The following is a 20,752-nucleotide window of genomic DNA, read 5'->3' as shown; positions in this document are numbered from 1 at the left end:
CGGCCACTGCACTCCAACCTGGGCGACAGAGCGAGACTCCATCTCAAAAAAAAAAAAAAAAAAAAAAAAAAATTTTAAAAAGTGGGGGTGATGGAAAAATAGGAAGGAGAGGAGGAAAAGGAAAAGCAGCCGGTCACAAGTTCTAGTCCAGGGCTCATCCCCGGCCTCCTCACTCAGGCAATCACCAGTCCCCACCTCCTGGGGAGGGGTACTTTCTCAGCTGGCTTTCCCAACATGGAAGGCACTGCCACAGGTGTTCAGAAACCAGGAGCACCTTGAAATGGGCAATGTGTTTTGGGTAGGAGACCTACAATTTCCCCCAAGGAAATTACGGCACAAAAGTGACCCACATAGGAGGCACCAACGGCTGTAAATACTTGGTGGCAAAAACTGATGTCATACCTTCTGTACAGGAGACACACACCCAAATAAAACTTGCCAAAATAGCAGAGAAAAAAATACAACAGACATCCAGTGCCATTCTGTTACAGAAATATTTCTATCCCAAAGCCAGGGACCTCTCTGGAACACTGCCTTTATTTCCATGTTTCATGGAAGATGTTTGAGTGCACTCACGTGTGTCTCAACAAACTTCCAGTCCCTGCTCTAAACCCTGTGGCTTCTCAGCAAAACCCAAACACAAGTATCCATTTTCCTTCCAAATGAGAAATTTCCTAACCTAGCGAAACCAGCATCAAATCCACTTATTATGAGATAGCTGATTACAGGCGAAGCCCTCTAGTCCCAGGATGACTCCCCTCCTGCAGGAGCGGGAAGGATGGGCATAGCACTGGCCTGCCAGACCACATTTCCAGGCAGTTTGAAACCATGGCTGCCCAGGTGAACCATGATAAAAATCAAAACCAAGTATCTCTGAAAAGTGTACATGTCAAGAACCAGACCTCGCACCAGATTCAGCAGAAATGGATGTTGCAAGGTTTGTTCAGAGATCTCCTTTCCATGCCCCCTCTCCCCAGGACCTCCTTCCTTGCACTAGGGGCCAAGGGCCAATGGACAGCTCCCTTACCACTAGCCCAGTGCATTTTCAGGAACAGCTCCCAGACTGTACCAGACCCTGAAATGTATTCACTGAATGCACTATTTCTTCAAATGATCATAAATCACCTGACTACAACAACAAGTGTTTTAAAAGCGTTCTCTCTCTCTTTGGGGAACTGTACCATGAGTTTGAGCAAGCAGCTTTGCTTCTCCCTACTGCAATTCTATCATTTACAAAATGTTAACAATTACTGCTTTCACCCATAGCATTGTTGTAAAAAGCCTTAAGATCCACTTCATGTAGTCTGCCTGGAGCACAGACCCTGTCACATGGTAAATGCCCAATGAAGGTGAGTTATCTGTAGCTATTATTACCTGCCACTCCAGCGAACAAAAGGAGTCGATCAGGTCTCATCGTGTCACCATGAAAGGATGTCCCTGTACACTGCACAGTGGGAGTAGGGGGACTCAAAGTTTATCAGGTACTATTTTGTGTTTTACAAAGTGTACATATATATTTGTAGGTACACTGGAAAAGATCTGGAAGGAAATACACCCAGTGTTAATAGTGACTACCCCAAAGACACATTCATCCAAACACACAACAGAAAAACACTATCTTTCTGCCTTCCATATCATTTGAACTATTTTCAATAAGCATCTATGGCTTTTGTAAAGTTTTTGAAAGGAATTTATTGCATTTTTTTCTGGAGAAACAAGCAGGAGCATGAAAAAGGTGGAAACAGAAGGTAAAATGGAATGGGACTCAATGGAATTGAGTCCAAGCCAGGCTCAGCAGGCACACGAACCACGCAACTATCACTATAACTCAACAGCAGCTCTCTCTGCTCTTGGTCCAGTGGCCCAAGACTTAGAGATAAAATGTTTATTGTGATCACATCAATCACACCAAGGAGCTTGGAACCACCCTTCCAAACTCCTCTGGTTCTGTGTACCTGCCCGGGGCTGTTAGCTTTCCTCCTGTGTCTTTGGCTGGCCTGTAATCCCCTAGTGGTGGAAATGCACCCTGACACTTAGCCATCACCCCCACAACACTCAGCACCGCATAGAGACCAGGGCAGTGATGCCCACTCGGACTGTGATTCTACTTATAAAGCGAAGGACCAGAGGCCAGATGCGACCTATCTTTGGTAACTCACCAGCTGTTGCTTGAACCAGAACAAAGCCAGGTCTCCTGATGCCCAGAAAAGAGCTAGCGCCTGTCCCACTAGAAACGTGGCGAAAACGTTTTGCTTGCTGTGAAAAGATGCACTACTGGAGAAGATGGGTGCAACTTCTCATGGAGCCACTCAACCCAGATGACCAGGAAACAGGGCTGCCGGATGAGACACTCGGCCCAGACCACCAGGAAACAGGATTACAGGTGTGAGCCACCACACCCGACCTGGTTTCTCTTCTTCTAAGGGCACTAATCCTGTCAGACCAGGGCCCACGCTCATGACCTCATGTAACCCTAATCAATTCCCAAAGGTCCTACGCCCTAATACCATCACACTGGCAGTTAGGGCTCCAGTACAAGAATCTGGGGGAGACATAAACAATCAGTTTATAACAATGTCTTTTCAATCCTGTTGAAAAAAACAACCAAATGAGTAGGCGACAAAGTACCTTATATGTAAACAAGTCAGGACTTTTCATATTTCTGCTAACACATTAAGGTCAATTTAAAATGTCCGATAACAAGCGTCAGAAGCAGAGATAAATGAAAGTTAGTTACTCTGCATTTTAGGCCCACATTGAGCTGTCTTCCAATGACATTGTGGCACAAAGAACACTGCTTTCTATTCCTGGTTTTGCCACCAAAAAAGCTGGAACATTTCCCTGTATTTCCGTTTATCTCTAAAATCACTGGGCTGACCCAGCAGACCTCCAAGGTCCCTTCCATTCACAAATTCCACAAATAACTTCCTACCAACAGATGCTACACAAATAAACTACACTGACGAAGGGGAAAGCTAACACTAGCAAACAATGAAATGCACACAAGACAAGATGTATAGAGAAGTGGATCAACCACAAACTGGTGGACGATGAGCCGGCGGTGGATGATGAGCTGGCGGTGGATAAAAACACATTCCCTAACGATAGACAGAAAAGCAATGGCGCTGAGGTAGTATTGTTGACGATTTCCTGTTTTCAGCTTTCAAGATAAACGGCCCAATTGTTTATATTCATTCTGATTAAATGTGAACGTGAAAATTTCCTCCAGGGGACACAGACACCTAAAAAATTCCCAATGTATCCAATTTGTCATTTGATATCTTTACTGACAAGAAAAATGCGGGACTGAATATACAAACAGACCATGCCTGATCATATGTAGAAAGACAGAACTCAGACCACAACCTGTAGCTGCCCACCCAGGAAACCAATCCCCTATCTACAGTCAACAGCCAGGAGGCCAGCCAGGCTAGCACATCAGACAGGAAGCCAGACTGCTCTCTCTCCACAACCCAGAAACTAAACCACAACTCTGTCCCACGTGGCCAGGACTTGACTCAAAACTGACAGCCACCCTAATTTTGGCCCCTGTTTCCAGTTAGGATAATTCAGAGAAAGCCAAACGTGCCCCTAACCAACCACATAGAACATCCCACTTCTGCACAGCCGCCTCCAGCCCCCACAACAGCCTCCACTGGGAGCTGTTCTTTTCCATCCTGAAGCTTCCTCACTCCTCATCCGCCACTCACTTGCATGTCAGTCCCTGCCACACGCAAGTGATAATGCCGACTCCCTTGTCACAGCAGCTCTGAGAAAGTCGCCTCTGCCTGTCTCATGTGGGCGGCCTTCCTTTATTTCCCCCAAAGAATAAGTCTTAAATAAGGGGCTTCTTTCTATATGGCCAAGCTATACAATTCAGAAGCCCAGCATGGCAGATTCCAAGCCTGGAAAGACCATACACCCCTCAGGTCCTCTTTCCACAAAACACAGCTTCCTTCAGTTCTTCAGTCACTCTGACCAACCAGGGAAGGAACCACGTGTTATGGAAAGATCAAGGGCCTTGATGTCAAACTTCTGAGTTCATCAAGTACTTCCTCTTTCCGCTTAAGAAATTACATGGCCTTGGCCAGGCGTGGTGGCTCACACCTGTAATCCCAACACTTGAGGAGGCTGAGTTGGATGGATCACCCAAGGATGGGAGTTCAAGGCCAGCCTAACCAACATGGAAAAACCCTATTCCTACTAAAAATACAAAATCAGGCAGGGTGTGGTGGCTCAAGTCTGTAATCCCAGCACTTAGGGAGGCCGAAATGGGTGGATCACGAGGTCAGGAGATAGAGACCATCCTGGCTAGCACGGAGAAACCGTGTTGTATTTTGTAAAAAATACAAAAAACTAGCCGGGCGAGGTGGCGGGTGCCTGTAGTCCCAGCTACTCGGGAGGCTGAGGCAGGAGAATGGCATGAACCTAGGAGGCAGAGCTTGCAGTGAGCTGAGATCCGGCCACTGCACTCCAGCCTGGGCCACAGAGCGAGACTCTGTCTCAAAAAAAGAAAAAAAATACAAAATTAGCCTGGTGTGGGGGCACATGCCTGTCATCCCAGCTACTCAGGAGGCTGAGGCAGGAGAATCACTTGAACCCAGGAAGCAGAGGTTGTGGTGAGCCGAGATCGCGCCATTGCACTCCAGCCTGGGCAATAAGAGCAAAACTCTGTCTCAAAACAAAACAAAACAAAACAAATGATGTGATCTTGAACAATTTTCTTAACTTCTCTAAGCTTCTATCTTCATCTTCAATAAAATGATTTTCCCTCCAAGATTGCATTAAATGGAATCCCACATGTAAACCAGCTGACAAATATCAGGGGCCCAACGGCTGTGCGCTTCTACTGCCGCCCCACTTTACCCCAAGGGAGAAGCGCAAGATGTCCAGAAAAAGCCTGTTGATCCCTACACCTCAGCATCCTGTGTTCACACAAGGTGCAGTGGCATCCAGACTTACCGGGGTCACCCAAATACAAGACATGTTTACATGTTTTGATTTCTCAACTTAGGTACACATGGCTTCTAACGTTTACCATATATGATTCATAATTTAGAAGAGATTTTCCTACACTACCCCGTGGTTCTATTTTAGCAGACTTAGATGTGCCATAATAGCTCACTCTCTTAAGCCCTCCTCAGTATCAAAAACAAAACTTTCATCTGTAACACAGTTATCAGCAGTGAAAGTGGAAAAGGCACCTATGAGTCAAAATGACCCTCTGCCCCACCCTGCCCCACCCTACAAAAAGCTGTTCAGGAGTATTTGGGCTGCTTATGAGAATGCTGTCTGTATTCCCAGGGACAGACAAACGCCTACCCTGGTTAGAAGCAGCACTGCTCAGCCTCCAGGGTAGAAAGCTCCCCACACCCTCTACCCAAGGAGAAGAGAAGCAAATGGGGTGGCCAGGCTCCAGGATGTGGAGTATTTAGTTTGGTTTCTGCAGTCCAGGTCACCTCCATGGGTGAAGCTCTTCCTTCCTTCTTTTCCACCCAAGTGGCCAAGGTCCTATGGCTGCTGTGGGGCCTCTTCCCTATGAGTCAGCCTAGCCATTCCCCTTCCCCATTCTTCTTCTTCTTCTTTTTTTTTTTTTTTTTTGGAGACAGAGTCTCACTCTGTCACCCAAGCTGGAGTGCAGTGGTGTAATCTTAGCTCACTGCCACCTCTATCAACTGGGCTCAAGTAATTCTCCTGCCTCAGCCTCCCAACTACCTGGGATTACAGGCACCTGCCACCACGCCCAGCTAATTTTTATATTTTTAGTAGAGATGGAGTTTCAACTTGTTGGTCAGGCTGCTCTCGAACTCCCGACCTCAGGTGATCCACCTGCCTCGGCCTCTCAAAGTGCGGGGATTACAGGCATGAGCCACCGCATCTGGCCGAGTCAGCCCAGCCATCCTGACTTTTGGTTCTGGCAAAATTACTCTCTTCTACATCTACCTTCCAAGTAGCTAAATCAGAGGTCTGGCCCTTGGGGCAGGCTTGAAGAATCCCTGTTTTTGGTCCTCAAGAGGTCCTACCAGGGTCTGCAACAATTCCAAGACTTGTGTTCTGAAAGAGGAAAGAAACCTCACATACACACGGCTCTCGCAGAGCTCAGATGAGCCCGTATCGGAGGCAAGGCTTGGGAGGCGGCCCTAAGGTTTGGGTGTGCCATCTATGATAACAGCTAAGAGATTTGAAGCCAGCTGTCTGGGTTCAAACCTCAATTCCAACAACACTGGCTGTTTGATGTTAGACAACGTCCTCAGCCTCTCTGTGGTTCAGTTTCCTCACTGTAAAAGGGCCACAATAAGAGAGCTGCTCTAAAAATTAAGTGAATTGGTGCATATAAGGTACTCAGAACAATGCTTGACACATGGGGGAGTTCAATAGACACGTACTGAACAGAGTAACTTAGCAATTACTAAATATACTCATGCAGGACAGGTGCGGTGGCTCACACCTGTAATTCCAAAACTTTGGGAGGCTGAGGCGAGAGGGTCACTTGAGCCCAGGAGTTTGAGACTAGCATGGGCAACAGAGAAATATTCCGTCTCTAAAACTGTGTGTAACATACATGTATGTATACACTCAAATGTTCACAGTGTATTTGTAGTATACAAAATAGCTGGAAAACAGACTTAACTATTCACAATGGTTACTTCTAGAGAAGGGGGAATGCAAATTTCAGCTTTTTACCCCACATATATATTCTTGTATCATCTGAAATATTTAAGCAAATTGTATGTATAAATTTGCCCCGAAACACATAGCAGAACAATGTAGTTTTCACTCAAAAATCTTCAAATCATGATGGAATTGTCCTGTGAAAGTAAAGTTAGAGAGGTGAAAAGTCTCCCTCCAGCCTAAATGCTCTTTCATATGACCTATATTACACAAACCAATGCAGACATCCCAATCCTTTCCCCACTGTCATAAGAATTTTTCAGTGAACTGCATTCCCCTTTACAAACTAGATGATAGTTAGAGTTACCAGGCAAGAACGTGGATCCAGTTCTGCTTTTTCAAAAGTCAATGTTTCTCACGTTATAGTAATGCATTCTTCAACCGGTCAACTGCCCCCAACACCTGAGCTCTCTGTTGTACACAACTCAACGATGCCTGGGAGAAAACAGGTGCACATTTCACTTAGTAACAACACATCCCGCCTGATTCCTCTGCTGGGCTAGTTCTCAAGTCGTCTTTTTCTAAGCTTTCATTGGGCTCTACCACACGTACCTAGGCTGGGTAAAACACTTGACCAGGTTTTTTTCTTCGAGACCGAGTTTCACTCGGTCGCCCACGCTGGAGTGCAGTGACGTCATCTCGGCTCAGAAGCCCGCGCCCGGGTCCATGCAGCCCCCTCCGCGGCAGACGCGGGGAGCCGGGGAGCAGTGGGGACCGGCCCCCACCGGCAGGGTGACCGGGATCCCCGCGCGGGCCCATGTGGTATCGTAGCAGGCGCGAAGACCCCGGTGCCACCCGAGGCCGAGACAAAGCCCAGGCGCAAGGACCCCGGATCCTGACCTCGGACCCTGCGGAACCCAGCTCGGAGCCGCCACGCCCGGGGCAGAGACCCCCGCCCGGTCCGGAGACCTCGTTGCCCGTTCTCACCTCAGGCCGCCGCCTCGGAGCGCTCGCTCCTCGCCGCGGCGCCTGGGCCGACTGGAGCGCAGCTGAGCAGCCGACAGAGCCGAGGCAGCCTCAACCACGGAGTGCCGGGGCGGGGCCGCTGCCGCTGCTTCAGCCCGTGTTCCACGCTCAGGATCCGGCTCGGATCAAGGAGCTGCAGCTGTCGCGGGGCTGCGGCCGGAACACACACCACGCAGGTGCACAGGGCCCCGCCTGCCGCCCACTGCCCCGCCCCCAGCGGGGCCGGGCGCCCAGGGCCCGCCCCCCGGCCAATGGGGAGCGAGCCGCGCCGAGAGGGCGGGGCCTAGGGGAACAAATGGAGGCTGGGCGGGGCGGTGCTGGGATTGGGCGTACAGGTTTCCGCGGGAAGACGGGACCCAAAAGCTGGCCGGATCCTGGCCTCCTAGAAGACCCAGCTCCACGTCCACCTGCAGTCTGCTCTACAGGACGCCCTCATCTCAAGCCCAGAACTCAGGCTTTTAGGGCAGAGAGCGAGAGACAGGCTTGCTTTACAAAAAGTGAAACTGAGGTCCAAGGAATAGGATTGCCTGCTGCCCGAAGTCACGTAGTCCCATTCACTCATTCACTTTGTGATTCAGCAAACATTTGGAAGCACGTATGGTGGGCTTTAGGAGTGAAGTAGGGCTGGGCGCGGTGGCTCGCGCCTGTAATCCCAGTACTTTGTGGGGCCGAGGCAGGTGGATCACTTGAGGCCAGGAGTTCAAAACCAGCCTGGCCAACAAGATGAAACCCCATCTCTGCTAAAAATACAAAAACTTAGCCGATCGTAGTGGCGCGTACTTATGGTCCCAGCTACTGGGACCTGTGTAAAACAGGACCTGCACCCTGAAGGCACTCACTCAGGGATGCTGCTGGGATGGGTGGATGCACAGTTAAGGTCTTCATGGTGGCTGAGGCTGACCTCATCCCCATCGCTCTTCCCACACACACCTGAACACTCATCACTCCCACGCTCGCACCCACCACTGAAAGCCTGGCCCCTAATCTGATTTGCCTAACAAGGTCTCCAGATGAACAACACATGCTTCCCTACCTCTCCCCTGCTAGGGCCCCACCGTGTTCTGGGATGTACTCAGGGATCAGGAGAACAAAACCTCAGGGAGTGAAAGGACATTCCAGGGTGCAGGCCTCTGCATCCCCCTCCATGCCCTCACCCCTGCCTGACACACCCTCACTCCTGTACCTGACCAGCTCCTACCAACCCTTAAATTCTCACCAAGTTCTGTGGTGGCAGCCACACCCTAAAGTGGCTGACCCCCCAATAACCTATGCCCTTGTATAGTCTTCCTGACCTTGGGTACGAGCAAAACCGGTGACTGGCTTCTAACCCATAGAGCCTGCCAAAAGCAATGGGATGTCACTGTCACAGTGCATCACCTTCGCACACTTGAGAGAAAGGTTCCGCCTGCAGGCGCTGCCGGAGGGAGATGATGTGCTGAGAAAAGACCTTCGGAGGGGCCCCGTAGGCAAGGAAGCAAAAAGCTGGGCCCTTGCCAAGCGGGTCCGAGGAAATGAATTCTGCCAGTAACCTCAGCGGACGTGGAAATGGATTCTGCCCTGGTAGAACCTCAGATGAGGATGCATCCCAGCTGCTTAGCGTGAGATCCCAAGCACAGGACCCGCTAAAATGTGCTCAACTCCTAGTTTGCCAAAATTGGCTTAAAAGTGTGTGTTGTTTTAAGCTTCTACGTTTTTAGTTATTGCCTGTGAAAGTGTTAAAATATGAGACAATAACTTAGGTCCCTTCCCCATCACACACATTCTTCTTTCTGGTATTCATCACAATTATAGTTATTGATTTAAAATCTCCCTCTTGACTGGGTGCAGTGGCTCAGGAGTTCCAGACCAGCCTGGCCAACATGGTGAAACCCTATCTCTACTAAAAATACAAAAATTAGCTAGACGTGGTGGTGCAATCCTGTAATCCCAGCTACTCCGAAGGCTGAGGCAGGAGAATTGCTTGAATCTAGAAGGCAGAGGTTGCAGCGAGCTGAGATGACACCATTGCACTCCAGCCTGAGTGACAAGAACAAAACTCCGTCTCAAAAAAAAAAAAAAAAAAAAAAATTGTCTCTTGCCACTAGCTTGAAGGTCCCATGAGAAGAAAAATGGAAACTCTTGCTCATAACAGTGCCCCAAATGCCCAGCACGGTGTAGTTCTAGGGCAGTGGGTCGATGGTGGCAGCTTCTGGTTGGAGGGCCCAGCTCCTCCCAGCTGCCTTCTCCCTGGTGAGGTTCCATTATAGAGAACAGAATAGTTTCCTGCCTTTCCAGAGTCCCTCTTAGTGGGGATTGGCCAAGTGACATTGTCCTGCCCCGGGAGACATAAGTGGAAATTGGCTGAAAGGTTTCTAGCCATGGTGTGCTGGGGCGATTTGAACCAGGACATGAGAGCTGACCATCCATTGTTCGGGAATTCCGCAAGTTGGTTGTTCAACACCTTCAGTACTTCAAAATATTAAATAATATAAACTCGCAAATTAAAAAATGCATTAGACCAGATGCAGTGGCCCACGTCTAACACATTGGAAGCCTGAGGCAGGAAGATCACTTGAGCCCAGGAGTTCGAGACCAGCTTAGGCACAAAAGGAAGACGCTGTCTCCACAAAAAATTTTAAAATTAGCTAGGCATGGTGGTGTGTGCATCCAATCCTAGCCACTCAGGAGGCTGAGGTGGGAGGATCGCTTGAGCCATCTGTTCAAGTCTCCAATGAGCTATGATAGTGCCACTGCACTCCAGCCTGGGTGACACAGCCAGACCCTATCTCAGAAATAAGCATATTTCATATATCAATAAATTTAAAATAAATGTATATTTATATATACATTTATGTATTGCAATGATATATTTAGACGTAAATATTTATTTCTTGTTTTATTTATTTATTTATTTTGAGATGGAGTTTAACCCTTGTCACCCAGGCTGGAGTGCAGTGACGCAATCTGGGCTCACCATACCCTCCACCTTCCGGGTTCAAGTGATTTTCCTGCCTCAGTCTCCTGAGTAGCTGCGATTACAGGCATGCACAACCATGCCTGGCTAATTTTTGTATCTTTAGTAGAGATAGAATTTCTCCTTGTTGGTCAGGCTAGTCTCGAACTCCTGACCTCAAGTGATCTGCCCACCTCGGCCTCCCAAATTGCTGGGATTACAGGTGTAAGCCACTGTGCCCAGCCTATATGTTATATTTATATATTATAATTATGTATATTAATTTTATATAATTGTATATAAATATAAATATAAAAACTTTCCTTGCCTTCTCTTGTTTCTACCTACAGTCAGTCCCATGACTTCAAATACTATCTACATGTAATAATTTTAAATGTATATATTTTATATATATATATATATATTTTTTTTTTTTTTTTTGAGACGGAGTCTCGCCCTGTAGCCAGGCTGGAGTGCAATGACGCAGTCTCAGATCACTGCAACCTCTGACTCCCGGGTTCAAGCGATTCTCCTGCCTCAGCTTCCCAAGTAGCTGGGCTTATAGGCTCCCAGCACCACGTCCAACTAATTTTTGTATTTTTAGTAGAGACAGGGTTTTGCCATGTTGGCTAGGTGGGTTTCGAACTCCTGACTTTAATTTATCTCCCGCCTCGGCCTCGTAAAGTGCTGGGAATACAGTGCTGGTCAAAATATTTTTCTGTTTCCAAGCACTTTACATGAGAGGAAAGCGGAGAATAAATCATCTGACACTCTACTGTTAAAAAAAATCTTTGTGCCTCTCTTCTTTTCATCTTTCCTAAGTGTACATATTACCAAAATGTCTTTACGTTGAGGTCCCCACGTGAAAACTTTACAGGGTGTTGAGTTCTCAACCACCCTCCTGTCTTTTCCTACTCCTGGCATTTTAGAACTGTCTGGGGATGACCCAGGATACCCACAGTGGCCATGTCTTTTGGAGGGTCTAGTGAGTATCAGCCCGGGGTCATCTCATCGCCAAGGACAGCCTGAGGTAGGGGGTAGTGTCTCTCAGGGGAGTAGCTGGATGCTCTTGGCCTTAGAGGAATCTCCTGGTATAGTTTCATCTAAAATGGTGACCCCTTAGGGTTATTAAAATTTTAGGACATTAAAATGAATGGACAATACAACGTAATGTGATTAAAGCTAGGTCATGAAAACTGTTCCTCCAGCCGGAGTTTTTATTCCTCGGAGACACATTGATGGTCTGCCAATGGGATGGTGATATTGAGAGGAAAAGGCAGAAATGGTTTCTGCGCTCTAGATTGTCTCAGACTTGTGAAGAGAGAAAAACTGTCCCAAAGGACAAGGAAAACCCACCCCAGAGAGGATGTGCAACAACCTGAACATGAAAATGCACTGAAGGCGCACAGGAGGACAAAGAGCAGTGCTAGTGCCTCCTAGGTGGTCAATGAGTACTTTACTGAACAGGATGGGTATCCCGAGGGATAGAATGGCCTGCTGTGACACTTAGAAAGGTGTTGGAGTCTGCACTGTCTCTCCCTGAATTTGTTACCTTGAAAAGGCTTCTCCACTTATTTGAGTTTCAGTTTTTCATTGACTGTAAGATATATTTTATCTGTATAGCTTGAAAGATAAACATACTATTTCCAAAGAGGCAAAGTAAAATGATGTATTTTATTTGCTAAAAATTCCTATTTATTTCTTCCCCAGAGTGAGTGTAGTAAGTTTTAAAGGTCTGTTCTTTTCAAGGGTAATTTCAAATGGAATTGTAGGACTTAGCTTTGTCAACGCTACCGCTGAAATAAAAGTGTGATAGATAAATTGATGATTTACAAAGATTCACCAAAATGTCAGTTTCGCTCTTGTAGCATGGTGAAGAATTTATGACAGCGGACACATCTGTATCCTCTTATCTGGATACCTGAGGGTTTTTTTTTTTTTTTTTTTTTTGGAGACACTGTCTTGCTCTGTAGCCTGACTGGAGTGCAGTGGCGCCAACTCTGCTTACTGCAACCTCCGCCTCCCGGGTTCAAGTGATTCTCCTGTGTCAGCCTCCTGAGTAACTGGGATTATAGGCAGCCACCACCATACGCAGCTAATTTTTGTGTTTTTAGTAAACATGGGGTATTAGGCCTGGCACAATGGCTCAGGCCTGCAATCCCAGCACTTTGGGAGGCCAAGGTGGGCGGATCATGAGGTCAGGAGTTCCACAGCAGCCTGACTAACATGATGAAAACCTGTCTCTATTAAAAATACAAAAAAAATCGCTGAGCCTGGTGGCAGGCACCTGTAATCCCAGCTACTCGGGAGGCTGAGGCAAGAGAATTGCTTGAACCCGGGAGGTGGAGGTTGCAGTGAGCCAAGATGTTGCCACTGCACCCCAGCCCAAGCGACAATGTGAGACTCCGTCTCAAAAAACAAACAAACAAACAAACAAACAAACAACAAAACGACAGGGTTTTGATATGTTGGTCAGGCTGGTCTCAAACTCCTGACCGCAGGTGATCGCCCTCCTCAACCTCCCAAGCTGCTGGGATTACAGGCGTGAGCCACCATGCCCTGCCCACTCTATTTTCTTTTTATTCCCTAAATTTTAATATGTTTGAGTTTGTCTGTTCCTTTATTACTGTTTTCTTACATAAAAGAAATTCTGCCTAATCCTTCGTAAAAAAAAAAAAAAAAAAAGTCTTCCTGTGACTTCTGAAAGTGTTCTGGTTTTATCTTTCACATTTGAATATATAATAAGTTGATTATGGTTCATGGAATAGAGAAGAATACAATGCATTTTCCCAAGTAGATGCCAGCCTGGTTTGTCTCATATTTTAAAATGCATGTGATTTCTTTTTCTATTCTACAGTGCCTACTCTATCATTCATCAACTTTCCATATACATGCTGGGTTATTAACACTTTTTTTTCCCTTTGATCTGCTTGTTCATCTCTCTGCTAATACTGTGCTGTCCTGAATATTTTCGTTTGAAAATCTTAGAAGTATGTTAGACAAGCCATCACTCTTTTTTTAGATGACTAAAAATCATTAGACATTTGTCATTTTTACTAGGTAAGAAAAAGTAGTTTTTCTTGCCCAAAAACAACCTGAGTTGGGAATTTATGTGATTTCATAGGAATAACATCTGGAAGTGGTGATATAAATGTCATTTTAAAAAACATGTGTCGCATTTCCTCTTATTCCTTTCTACCTTGATATTGTGCAATAGAAATTTTTAAAATTGTGGCATTAGTATTACCAAATATCAATTATTGGTTTTATTTACTACTCAGTTAAATCTAATGAGCCTACTCTGTCTTGGTGTAATCGCATGGCATGGGCTCAACTCCCCAGTTAACAAGTGACAGCACGTGTAAAATATTGTCTACCAGGGAAACTCATTGAACACTTAGTGTTCAGACTGTGTTTTGGTGTCTGGTTCCCTAAGCACCACTGCAGTGACACAAAATAATAGACGTTCAGCAGAAAAAGTTTTGGCAAATATAAGCCATTTAGATGCAGTGAGTCATTCTTATTACTTGGGTTGGTGGAATCGCTTTCAAAATGTAAGTTACTAATACAAACAAAGATGGAACTTTGTGAGCAGGCGTTTTTAAGAATAAGTAGTCTCAGGACTGATAATATTAACTCTCTTATGCACATCAGGTAGGACTTTATTATGACAGATACTAGAAATGTACAAAGTGAAGTTAAATGGTAACTCCTAGCAGCACATCTTACGCCCTGGATTCTCTAATAAGATGGGAGTTTCTACTTTGCTGTTGCCTTTTTGAATAGTTCAATTCTAGCATTCGTACTGCTGTGTGGGAGGGAGTATGTGTGAACAGAGTAAGAGTTGTGACAATCAAGTCACAGAATAAATGCTTGAAATTTTAGAATCATGTAAACAGCTTATGGATTGAGTATAGATTCCCAGTGCTGTCAGTCCCACCCATCCTTCTACCCACATGTGTGGAATGTTCTAGGACTCCGTGGCTTTTGAGGATGTGGCTGTGAACTTTACCCAGGAGGAATGGGCTTTGCTAGATTCTTCTCAGAAGATTCTCTGCAGAGAAGTGATGCAGGAAACCTTCAGGAATCTGGCTTCTGTAGGTGAGAATGACAAAACATTTCACTTAATTACAGAACTATTTCCCTATCATCAGTGTTATTTGTGATTTGGAATGTGGCAAGGGAATGATTTGGTGAAGAAATCAGGCATGGGCACTCTGTACAATGAACATGAAATCTAGTAATGTTTCTATAGTGTGTAATAATTTATGATAATTTTGTGGGTCTGTATTTTAGGAAAGAAATGGAAAGGCCAGAATACTGAAGATCACTTTGAAAAATCTGGGAAAGAGATAAGATAATTTGCACTGAGAAGAGGAAATAAAGTCCTCTGAAGGAATCTTAGCTTGTCATGAACTTAAAAACAAGCGATCAAAACAAGTAAGAGTCACTTGAAATTTATTTCTTTTTAGAAAAATTTCACCCAAAATGTAATGTGCTTCAGTGTAGCAGTCAGTGTTTGGAAAACAGTTTACTTGAAAATAGTACTACAAAATTGTGTACATGAATGTTACTAATTTGGTCATAGCCATGCAGGTGGTAGCGGTGTTTTCAGTAGTAACCCATTTACTTTCAAATAATTCAGTCATGGCAAAAAAAAAAAAAAAAAGCATTTCCCTTGGTATTGGTAGCAGTGTAAGTCAAAGACCTATTAATAAGTAGAAAGTTATTAAACCAAGCAATAATAATGTGCTTGTCTTTTTTTTTTTTTTTACAGAATTCATATGATACAGAGACTGTGTGAAAGCAAAGACGGTAGTCAGTATGGACAGTTGTCAGCCAAATTCCAAAGCTTGATCTGAATGAGAACATTTCTCCTGGATTAAAACAATGGGAATGAAGTATTTGTGGAAAAGTCTTTGTACGTCATTCCCTCCTTAATAGGCACATCTTAGCTCACTCAGGATACAAACCATATGGAGAGAAGCAATATAAATGTGAACAGTGTGGGAAACTCTTCGTTTCTGTTCCAGGTGTTAGAAGACACATGATAATGCACAATGGAAATCCAGTTATAAATGTACTATATGTGGGAAATCTTTTTATGTTCTCAATTCAATTGAAAGACATCAGAGAACTCACACAGGAGAAAAACCCTATAAATGTAAACAATGTGGTAAAGCGTTCACTGTTTCCGGTTCTTGTCTAATACATGAACGAACTCACACTAGAGAGAAACCCTACGAATGTAAGGAATGTGGAAAAACATTCAGATTTTCTTGTTCCTTTAAGACGCATGAAAGGACTCACACGGGAGAAAGACCCTATAAATGTACCAAATGTGATAAAGCCGTCAGCTGTTCCACTTCCCTTGGTTACTATGGAGGCATTCATACTGGAGAGAGACCCTATGAATGTAAACAACGTGGCAAAGCCTTTAGTCATTTGAGTTCCCTTTGTAACCATAGAAGTACTCATACTGGAGAGAAACCCTATGAATGTAAACAATGTGACCAAGCCTTCAGTCGCCTCAGTTCCCTTCACCTCCATGAAAGAATTCATACTGAAGAAAAACTCTATGAATGTCAGAGATGCGGTAAAGCCTACATTCGTTCCAGTCAGTTTACTCGCCATGAAAGAAGTCATGATATAGAGGCTGGGTGTAGTGACTCAGCCTATAATCCCAGCACTTTGGGAGGCCAAGGAGTGTGTATTGCTTGAGCCCAGGAGTTTATAACCAGCCTGGATTAAAACAATGTGAAACAACCTGGGCATCATGGTGAAACCCTGTCTCTACAAAAAATAAAATAATGCCAGGCGCGGTGGCTCACGCCAGCTACTCGGGAGGCTGAGGCAGGAGAAGGGCGTGAACCCGGGAGGCGGAGCTTGCAGTGAGCCGAGATCGCACCACTGCACGCCAGCCTGGGCGACACAGCGAGACTCCGTCTCAAAACAAATAAATAAATAAAAATAATTAGCTGGGCATGGTGGCACATTTCAGTGGTCTTAGTTCTTTTTCAAGGACATAAAAAGCAATGGGGTGTTGGGGGAAAGCCCTGTGCATGCAGATCACAAGGTCAGGAGATCGAGACCATCCTGGCCAACATGGTGAAACCTCGTCTCTACTAAAAATACAAAAATTAGCTGGGTGTGGTAGCATATGGTTGTAATCCCAGCTACTCAGGAGGCTGAGGCAGTAGAATCACTTGAACCCAGGAGGCGGAGGTTTCAGTGACCCGAGATTGTGCCACTGCACTCCAGCCTGGTGACAGAGTGAGACTCCATTTCTAAATAAATAAATCAGTAAACAAATAAATAAATAAAGCCCCTTGAATGTAAGAAATGTGGTAAAACATTTACTCTTTCCCATTCTCTCATAAACATGAAAAGGCTCACACTGCAGAGAAACCTTAAGAATGTAGGAAATGTGGTCAAACCTTCAGATTTTCCTGTTTTTGAAGATTTGGGAGGCCTCAGACTGGAGAAAAGCCTTTTGAATTTAAATTTGTGGTAAGGCCTTCAGTTGTGTTAGTTTCATTTGAAGACATCAGCTCAGTCCTGAGAAAAACCCTATGAATGTCCAGAACGTGGGAATGTTTCATTTCTCTCATCCCCACTCAAGGACATATGAAAATGCACACTGTAGCTGGCTGGACCTTGTAAATACAAGAACGTACACAGGGTTAAGACTCTAATAGTTTAGAAACTGCAAGAATATTTTCAGTTTTCACATTGACTTGAAAAGTCATGTGAAAACTCCCATGGGAAAGAAGCTCTATAAGTGAAGCTTTTCTAATTTGGAAAGCCTGATGCAAATTAATTATCGTGCAGTGTTTGAAAAAAGTGTATGAAATGTTACACAAGTTACAAGTATATTGTTTTTATCAGTGGCTCATTCTTAAAGAGTCTTGAGTATGCATTTCACGTTGTTTTGCAGGGAAAGCTTGAGGTGAGAGTTCTGTAAATGCTCTTTAAGCAGTAGTACTTGAGTTTCATAGATAATGAGATTAAGTTTGTTGGTAGAATTTTTGTCTATTCATTTGATAATGTGCTGGATTCATGGTTGAATTTTGATGTTTTTCTAATATGTAGGTAAGTTCAATTTTTTTATTTCATTATTATCTTTTTTTGAGATAGAGTCTCACTCTGTTGCCCAGGCTGGAGTGCAGTGGTGCGATCTCGGCTCACTGCAACCTCCACTTCCTAGGTTTAAGCGATTCTCCTGCCTCAGCCTCCTGAGTACTTGAGACTACAAGCGCCTGTCACTACATCCAGCTAATTCTTTGTATTTTTAGTAGAGACAGGATTTTGCCATGTTGGCTAGGCTGGTCTTGAACTCCTGACCTCATGATTTGCCTGCCTCGGCCTCCCAACGTGCTGGGATTACAGACATGAGCCACCGTGCCCGGCCAGGTAAGTTTCATTTGTATGTATTGCCCTGTGATTAATGGACCAGTGAATAATGATTGTGAATTGTTGAGATAGTCTTACTAGTCTCATTTGGTAAACTTTGATTATACCTTGTTCATTATACACATTCCACCTTTCTTTATTAAAGGAAAAATTACTCTTGATGTAAAGATGTTTCTTTTTTGCTAATACTGAGTTGGTATTAATTCCTAAGTACATAAAGTTTATCATAGAGTATCATCTCGTGAGTTCTTTGCATCTGTTGCCCTTTATTCTTCATTATTTCTTTCTGTTATTTGGATCGTTCACTTTGAATGAAGGAGAGAGGACTGTCATAGGACGATACGTTGTAACCAATCTGAGGGAGGAAGCATTCAGTCTCTCAGTCACATATGATAACATTGAGCTTTTCATCGATCCCTTTGGTATTGTAGTAGATCGTATTACACCATTAAGGTATGATAGTTTACATATTGTATTTTAGAGTATTACAGTCTTACCAGTCAGTGTCACATGATTCAGTTCCCTACCAGCCAACAGACAAACCAATCACGTACTCCTGTAGGAACAAAGGAACATCCTCAGCCGGGCACAGTGACTCACGCCTGTAATCCCAGGACTTAGGGAGGTCGAGGCGGGCAGATCACGAGGTCAGGAGATTGAGACCATCCTGGCTAACACGGTGAAACCCCGTCTCTACTAAAACTACAAAAAATCAGCCACGCATGGTGGTGGGCACCTGTAGTCCCAGCTTCTAGGGAGGCTGAGGCAGGAGAATGGCATGAACATGGGAGACGGAACTTGCAGTGAGCCGAGATCACACCACTGCACTCCAGCAAGGGTGATAGAGTGAGATTCTGTCTCAAAAAAAAGGAAAAAAAAAAGGAACATCCTCACTTTTTTAATGTGATACCACTCCCTGCTCCCAAGTTAATCCCTGTTTGGGCCTGTGGGAGCTTACGCCATCTTCCTGTATGTAATTAATAACTGATGTCTGGCTTATCTGTTTAGTAATAGATATTATGTGTTTAACGGTGCCAGTAAACTTAGGGTGCTCATTTCTTCCTCACCAGTGGGGTGCATGAGACGCTATTGAAACAATTGGCAATGCAACACGAATGGAATGGACCAGCCCTCATGCAGGACACCTGCTCAACTTGACCTACCTGCTGTCGGCTGATGGTTCCGTAACACATCAGCAGTCACCTGAGTCAGAACCATGAGCTGACGATGGGCCTTCCCTTTGTTCTGCACAGTGTTTTTTGCACAGTGTTTTGTGGTCTTCAGGTGTTGTCATCTTCTCCCACACTAAAATGCTCTCATCTCCTAGACATGAATGTTTAATTGCACCCCAGCATGACATTTGGCCTGTGCTTAACAGGCAGTTTTGAGGCCCTGGATTATTAATGCACAGAAGCACAGCACATAAGCCGACACTTAAGTCCTAATTAGCAAGAATCAGGCTGTATCTCTGTAGTCCCTGCATCTACTCTGGTCACCATCTCTGTATGTTTAGGGCAGCCATGTGAACATTATTAATTACTGTACACTCCAAGACAATAGTAATTATGTAGGCAGAAGTAGTGGCCTTGTTTGTTTCTTGTGCTGCTGCTCCCCTTGCCGCTGTCCCCTACACCCTCCTGATGAGGTGTACATCCATGGTGCCTCATGGTTCAAGAGAACTAGTAGATGGCTCACAAGAACACTCTGTCGCTACTGTCTGTGCCTCTGTCACAACAAATATCCTGATCCTTCAGTTTTAAGGGTGCAGGGCCATTTTCCTCCCTTTCTTACTGGTAGTTCTCAAGATAACTGTATGATATGCTGGGAATGCAATATCCTGATAATCAGGTGACATTGGTCAGAACAGCCCAGGCTCTGTTAGAGTCCCTGCTTGAAACAGAGTGGCCTTTAACGTTTGTGTGCAGCAAACCACATCGTGGGAGAAAACCCAAGGTGGGCTGCTTTCTGGGTTCCCTCAGTTGTAGTGCAAGTGAAGCATTTACAGTCAAAACTCCATCCATCTGCTATGGGTAGCCTTCCTGATCTTGTGGTAGCGGTTCATATTGAATCCTAGGCTTCTGTTGTCTTTTGTTTGCTATTTGTAAGTAATAAATTCACTTCATGGAATTTATGTATGGATGTGTTTGGTCTCATTGTACTCAGAAAAGTTGGTAGCCATTACACTGTGAACCCGCTTCATAATTAGTGAAAACACCTATGCCCCCCTTGTGCCACAGCAAGGAGGTTAATTCAGCCAAACATAAACTTCATGTTCCTAAAACCCTGTAGCACAATTATTACAATGTGGGAGGCCTTTAACAATGGTGATGTTGATTTGAAGAACTCTGAAGGAAGAAATTTACACAAATGGGTTGGGTACACGGGAGTCCCTCCTAACTTAAAGCAAACCTTACTCCCCTCTGCCTAAAAAGAGTGGAGAGGGCAGGCACGGTGGCTCAGGCCTGTAATCCGAGCACTTTGGGAGGCCGAGGTGGGCAGATTACAAGATTAGGGGTTCAAGACCAGCCTGACCAACATGGGGAAGCCACATCTCTACTAAAAATACAAAAATTAGCCGGGCGTGGTGGTGGGCACCTGTAATCCCAGCTACTTGGGAGGCTGAGGCAGGAGAATTGCTTGAACCTGGGAGGTGGAGGTTGAAGTGAATCAAGACCATGCCACTGCACTCCAGTCTGGGTGAGAGGGCAAGACTCCGTCTCAGGGGAAAAAAAAAAAAAAAGTGGATAAGAACTGAAACAGGTTTAAAAT

The 20,752-nt window shown here is 45.1% G+C and overlaps 1 pseudogene; it reads left to right on the top strand.

Moving 5' to 3' along the window:
• The first annotated feature begins 828 nt into the window (after window positions 1-828).
• LOC140711365 (uncharacterized) lies at window positions 829-10,860 on the top strand (annotated as a pseudogene).
• The last annotated feature ends 9,892 nt before the right edge of the window (window positions 10,861-20,752 follow it).

The sequence above is a fragment of the Chlorocebus sabaeus genome, unplaced genomic scaffold, assembly GCF_047675955.1.
Source record: "Chlorocebus sabaeus isolate Y175 unplaced genomic scaffold, mChlSab1.0.hap1 unalloc_scaffold_725, whole genome shotgun sequence".
Taxonomy (NCBI): Eukaryota; Metazoa; Chordata; class Mammalia; order Primates; family Cercopithecidae; genus Chlorocebus; species Chlorocebus sabaeus.
This window is presented reverse-complemented; position numbering and strand designations above follow the sequence as displayed.